Below are 6,950 nucleotides of genomic sequence, written 5' to 3'. Positions count from 1 at the left end.
CTCCTGATCTTCTCGAGTTCTTGCTGGATTTTGCTTGACTCTTCTCCCGTTTGCCGGCCATCAGATCCATCCGCTGCGGAGCAGATGGAGACAGAGGTCGCCGCCGACGAAGCTGCTGGCGCTGGGGACGCCGCCGGCACCGAGGCCGCCAAGGCCGGCGCCGCGGCAACGGGCGAGGGGCCTGGCGATCGTACTGGCGGCCCAGAGACCACAGGAGCGCCAGGCGCTACACCGACCGCCGACCCGTCCGCCCAAGCCGCAGCACCCAGCACCGAGGAGCCCCAGCCGGGTGTTTACTTGAAGGCCGGCGAAGGCGTCTTCATCAACCTCCCCTGGGCGTCAAGCTCCGGGGCGCCGATCGAGGGAGAGGTCTTCGACGGAGAAGTGCTCGCCTCCGCGGGGCTGAAGCTGGTCGACGCGCCAAGCAGTAGCAGCGACGAGCCCGAAGAGGAGTGGCTTCTGCGCAGGTTGATGTCGCTCTACCGCACGCGACAAGCCAAGCTGGAGTCCCGCGAAGCGCTTGTCGCGAAGGCGGGAGCAGACATTGAGAAGCGCGCAGAAGAGCTCGCGGGTTTCCACCGGGAAGCCGTCCGATCGTTGGCAGAGGAGCGGGAGCAGCTCGCTGAAGCGCGGAAGGCCTTTCTCCTCGAGAAGGCCGAAGCCGAGGAGCTGCAGCGACTTGCCGCCGTGAAGCTAGCCGCGGAAGAGGGTGAGCAGGCGCAGCGGAAGGTCAACCTCGACGCTCATGAGGAGGAACTTGCCGCGCGCGAGGAGAAGCTTGGCGGAGCCCTCAAGCAAGCGGAGGATGCTGCCGCCGCTGCTGAGGCCGCCAAAAAGGTGTTGGAAATAAAGGTGGTGCAGCTGGAAGCTGATCGCAAAGCATATGGCGAAGAGCTTAGCGCCGCCAAGGACTCCAACGCCGCTCTTGAGTCGAAGCTGGCCGCTTTGACCAAGGCGCTGGACGGCGCCAAGGAGCGGGAGGCGGCCCTGAAGAAGGAGGTCGATGCCGACAAGGCGTTGCTGGAGAGTGCTGCCACCACCCAAAACGCCTTTAGGGATACGGTGGAGCACTGGACGAAGAGCCTCGCGAACGCCGCCGGGGACATCTACAAGGAGCTGACGCAGCTGGGGGTGGAGGACTTCGGGTACTCTTCCGACGAGAACCTCCAACCTAGCGTCAAGCTCACTCTGTTCTTCCAGGGCGTGGCGACGGCGCTCCAGCGGCTCCAGGATAGTATCCCGAAGCAGCTGGCCGACGAGTCGCGTGAGATCTGTGCGGGAGCCCTTCAGAAGGTGCTGATGAAGGTGGCCTTCCGCAATCCAGGCCTCCGCCTCCACAACGTCCTCAGATCCTTGCCGCCTGACATCGATCAGGAAGAGCTCAAGGCCCTTGTCGCACCCATTGTGGACAAGGTGAGCGGGATCAAGAGGGTTGAGGGCGACCGCGTCGACTAGGCCGCCTGCTTCCTTCTTTCCTTGTCGCTGCTAGCTATGTCATAGAAAACATCTGTTAGAGCCGTGACAAGCTATTCTGTAATATAACTTTATCTTGGGTGGCCATCGCAATGTTATTCCCTTTACTTGACTCCTCCCTTTGTATGTTTTTTCCCTACGCTTTTAGGGAACTTGCCGGTGCAGACACCTGAGCCGCGAGCGCTGAGTGCGGAACGTCAACAGCCTGCTGGCGGTGCCGCTTCCGGCAAGAAACCTTGTCGCAGCTAGCTGCAGCTCACTTAAGTTGCTGAGCGGGGCTCGAAGCAAAGTAAGGGCGCGGCTAGTTAAGCAACTAGCCGCAGCTAACTTACGTTGTTGAGCAGGCTCAAAACAATGCAAGGGTGCGGCTAGTGTAGCAACTAGCCGCAGCTCACCTAATGTTGTTGAGCGAGCTTGAAACAACGCAAGGGCGCAGCCAGCTACGAGTTCGCTCCTCCGCGCACAGGTTTCCCATACAAAGTGCAGTCGTTCAAGGGAGATAACTTGAAATTTAAAAAATTTGGCTGCTCAAACTTTGGCAACTTAGCTTTTCTGTCGTTTGCTTCCCGGCAAGACGAAATTCTTGAAGGATGCCTGGTCCATACCCTTTTCTTCTCCCTTCCCCCCGGCAAACTTGTGGGCGAGGGAACCTTTCTTTCCTTGGAAGAAAAGAAAGAACAGAAAATAAAGGTATAGAGCCTTGCGGCTCGTTATCGCTTACCGTGGGGTTGGTGCTGCACAAATGTCAGATCATATATGCCAGAAAATAGAAAGCATAAAATCGACAAAATGTGCGGAGCACGCGAGCTTTACTTGTGCACGGGATCAGCGCCCGGCCTCGTACAAAGGATTACATGCAACAGCGGCAAGTCTTTGTACAAGAGGTGGTTGCCGGAACGGGTTCCGACAACCGCGCCTTACGGGTAAAACTTACGAAGATGCTCGATGCTCCAGGAATTACTCACTGGGACGCTATCTTCGGTCGCAAGGCGGACAGCGCCGGGCCCTGTGACTCGTTTCACCCGGTAAGGGCCTTCCCATTTCGGCGTCAACTTTGTATGTTTTTACCCCATGCTTTTAGGGAACTTGCCGGCGCAGGCACCAAGGCCGCGAGCGCTGAGTGCGGAACATCAGCAGGCTGCTGGCGGTGCCGCTACCGGCAAGAAACCTCGTCGCAGCTAGCTGCAGCTCACTTAAGTTGCTGAGCGGGGCTCGAAGCAAAGTAAGGGCGCGGCTAGTTAAGCAACTAGCCGCAGCTAACTTACGCTATTGAGCAGGCTCAAAACAATGCAAGGGCGCGGCTAGTGTAGCAACTAGCCGCAGCTCACCTAATGTTGTTGAGCGAGCTCGAAACAACGCAAGGGCGCAGCCAGCTACGAGTTGGCTCCTCCGCGCACAGGTTTTCCACACAAAGTGCGGCCGTTCAGGGGAGATAACTCAAAAATTAGAGATCTGGTTGCTCGGGCTTCGGCAACTTATCTGTTCCAAGATGATGAAGATCGAGGCCGCGAGAACGCCGGATCTGGTTCACACAACTTCGACTTCCCCTACCTGGCGCGCCAAAGATGCCGGGGTTTCTGATCCACGGACACCTATGGGACCGGCGGACCGGGTCCCTTTCGGTTCGGCGGGTGGCGGAGGTCGCGCAAAGAGCAGATCGAGGCGAAGCACACGGGCGATTTACCCAGGTTCGGGCCGCACGGATGCGTAAAACCCTACTCCTGCTTTGTGGATTGTATTGCTTTCTAGCTCGGGAGCGAGATCGAGCGTGAGTGTGTGGAATTGCTGAACCCCGAGCGAGAGTGTTCGAAGTGTCTAACCCCCCTCTCCGTTGCCCCGGGCCTCCTTTTATATGCTCAAGGGGTTACTGACATAGGGCAACGGAGGGAAAAAGTGGAAGAGTGGTGGTAGGCACAGCTAGGTGTTGTAGTAGGCACAGCTAGCTGCTACAGTGTTATCATACCTAACCCTGACGGCAGGGGACAAGAGCATTAAATGCCCGTCTGTGTCGCTTAAACAGTGCCGAAAGGGGCTTGCTAGAGAAGCCACCGCTAGCCATGGTGGTTGTCTTGCCAGCGCCTGCTTGCCACCTCGCACCTCAGCTGCGCAGCCTTCCACCACGTGTGCTTGGGAGGGCCCCAGAGCGACGCGTGGGTGGATGTGCTGGAGCGCGGGCACGAAGTGGGGGCTTCCCGCGGCAAGCTCTTTGCCGCGGTCTTCGTCTTGTCGTGTAGGTCCGGGAGCTTGTCACTCACCGGGCCTTGCCGGGGCGCGTGGGGTGCCGCGGCAAGTTTCCTTGGTACGCCTTGGTTGGCCTTCCCGGCAAGCGCCTCTTGCCGGGGCCTTGGGACGCTTCTGATAGCCTTCCCGGCAAGCTCCTCTTGCCGGGGTCTTGTCTTGAGTACTTTGTTCTTGAATGGTCTTCAAGGGGACCACGAAGGATCTTGCGGTCGCCCGGCAAGCCTTGCCGCGGGATGCTGCGACTGCCCGTGCACAAGTTCGGGGTACTAAGGGTACCCCTACTTTAGTACACCGACAAATTGATAGAAAAGTGCTAGGTTATGATGATATCTAAGGCAATGATCATGAATATAGGCATCATGTCCGTGTCAAGTAGATCGAAACAATTCTGCATCTACTACTATTACTCCACACATCGACCGACTCATGCCTGCATCTAGAGTATTAAGTTCATAAGAACAGAGTGACGCATTAAGCAAGATGACATGGTGTAGTGGGATTAACTCAAGCAATATGATGAAAACACCATCTTGTTATCCTCGATGGCAACAATACAATACGTGCCTTGCTGCCCCTACTGTCACTGGTAAAGGACACCGCAATATTAAACCCAAAGCTAAGCACTTCTCCCATTGCAAGAAAAACTAATCTAGTTGGCCAAACCAAATCGATAGTTCGAAGAGACTTGCAAAGATATCAAGTCATGCATATAAGAATTTAGAGGAGATTCAAATAATATTCACAGATAAGCTGATCATAAATCCACAATTCATCGGATCTCGGCAAACACACCGCAAAAGAGTATTACATCAAATAGATCTCCAAGAACATCGAGGAGAACTTTGTATTGAAGATCAAAGAGAGAGAGAGAGGAAGTCATCTAGCTACTAGCTATATATGGACCTGTAGGTCTGAAGTAAACTACCCACGCTTCATCGGAGAGGAAATGGTGTTGATGTAGAAGCCCTCTGTGATCGATTCCCCCTCCGGCAGGATGCCTAAAAGGCCCCAAGATGGGATCTCACGGGTACAGAAGGTTGCGGCGGTGGAAAAGTGGTTTCGTGGCTCCCCTAGATGTTTTGGGGTATAAGAGTATATATAGGCGAAAGAATTAGGTCAGGGGAGGTACGAGGGGCTCACAAGGTCGGGGGCGCGCCCCACCCCCTAGGCACGCCCTCCACCCTTGTGGCCGCCTCGAGGCTCCTCTGACGTGTACTCCAAGTCTCCTGGGTGTCTTCTGGTCCAAGAAAAATCTTGGCGAAAGTTTTATTCCGCTTGGCATTCCTTTTCTGTGAAACTCTAAAACAAGGAAAAAACAGAAACTGGCACTGGGCTCTAGATTAATAGGTTAGTCCCAAAAATAATATAAAATAGCATATTAATGCATATAAAACATCCAAAAAAGATAATATAATAGCATGGAACAATCAAAAATTATAGATACATTGGAGACGTATCACATGTCCCTTTCTATCACTAGGAATGACTACCCCAAGATCGAACCCCTTACAAAGCACCTCTTCCCATGGCAAGATAAATTAATCTAGTTGGCCAAACCAAACAAATAAGTTGGAGAAGAAATACAAAGCTATATTAATCATGCATAAAAGAGTTCAGAGAAAACCCAAATATTATTCATCGACAGATCTAATCATAAACTCACTATTCATCAGATCCCAACAAACACACCGCAAAAAGAATTACATCGGATAGAACTCCAAGAACATCAAGGAGAACATTCTATTGAAGAACAACGCGAGAGAAGAATCCATCTAGCTACTAACTATGGACCCGTAGGTCTGTGGTAAACTACTCACACATCATTGGAGGGGCAGGAAGGATGGTGAAGAACCCCTTCGTGATTGTTTCCCCCTCCGGCAGAGTGCCAGAAAGGGTCCCCACATGGGATCTCTCGAGAACAAAGGCTTGCGGCAGCGGAAAAAGTATTTCGTGGACTCCCTTGTAGGTTTTTTGATTTTTGGGAATTTATAGAGGCAGAGTTAGGCCAATCGAAGGCATGTGGGCCCCACTACCCACCAAGGTGTGCCATGGTGCCTAGTGGGCTACTCCTTCATCTTCTCGTTCCTTCACGAAGCTTACAGGGTCTCTTATTGCTAGAAAAAAAATCTCCAAAAAATTTTGTGGCATTTGGACTTCATTTGGTATTGATATTCTGCAAAGTCAAAAACAAGCAAGAAATAGCGGCTGGCGTTGGGGCACTAAGTTAATAGGTTAGTCCCAAAAATGATATAAAGTTGCTTGTAAATGTATATAAAACATCCAAGATTGATAACATAATAGCATGGAATAATCAAAAATTATAGATACATTGGAGATGTATCTAGCATCCCCGAGCTTAATTCCTGCTTAGGTAAATGATAAATACAGAATTTTTGATGTGGAATTCTACCTATCATATTCATCATATAATATTTTCCTTTATAGCATGGACATATATATGGACTTGAATGATTCAAAGCAATAGTCTATAATTTGACATGAAAACATCAATACTGAAGCATATCAACAAGCAATCATGTCTTTCAAAATATCAACGCTAAAGAAAGTTATCCCTAGCCCATTATGCTCAGTCATTGATCCATTCGTGAAACACACTCAAATATTAGCTACATCCAATGCACAAGTATATATGACAATAGTGTTCCCTAGTTGGTGCTTTATAAGAGAAGAAGGGGACTCAACATTAAAATAAAAATTGCATAAGTAAATAGATAGGCCCTTCGCAGAGGGAAGCAGACATTTGTAGAGGTGCTAGAGCTCATAGATTAAATTGAGAGATAAAATTATTTTTGGAGGCATGCTTTTCCTGTCAATGAAAACGACCGAGAATTCCCAGTATTTTCCATGCTAGAAAAATTATAGGCGGTTCACGAACAGAAAGTAAAGTTTATTTCCTTTCCACCATTCTTTCACAATCCATGGCTAGCTGTATCCACGGGTGCATTCCATACCAACACTTTCCAATGAATTTATTATCATAGTATTTTTTTCATTTCGAAACTGGGCATCCCTATTACCTGCCACACGCTCATGCAATGACAAGTGAATAAACACTCATCGTGAGAATAAGGTACCTAGCATGGAAAATATTGGCCACCCTCTGCCGCTTCATGAGTGGTACGGGCACAAAAAACAGAAATTCATTTTGAAAATTAGAGTTGTCACATACAAATTTACTTGGAATGGCATGGAAATACCGCATATAGGTAGGTATG

The sequence above is a fragment of the Triticum urartu genome, chromosome 4 (assembly GCF_003073215.2).
Source record: "Triticum urartu cultivar G1812 chromosome 4, Tu2.1, whole genome shotgun sequence".
Lineage (NCBI taxonomy): Eukaryota > Viridiplantae > Streptophyta > Magnoliopsida > Poales > Poaceae > Triticum > Triticum urartu.
This window is presented reverse-complemented; position numbering follows the sequence as displayed.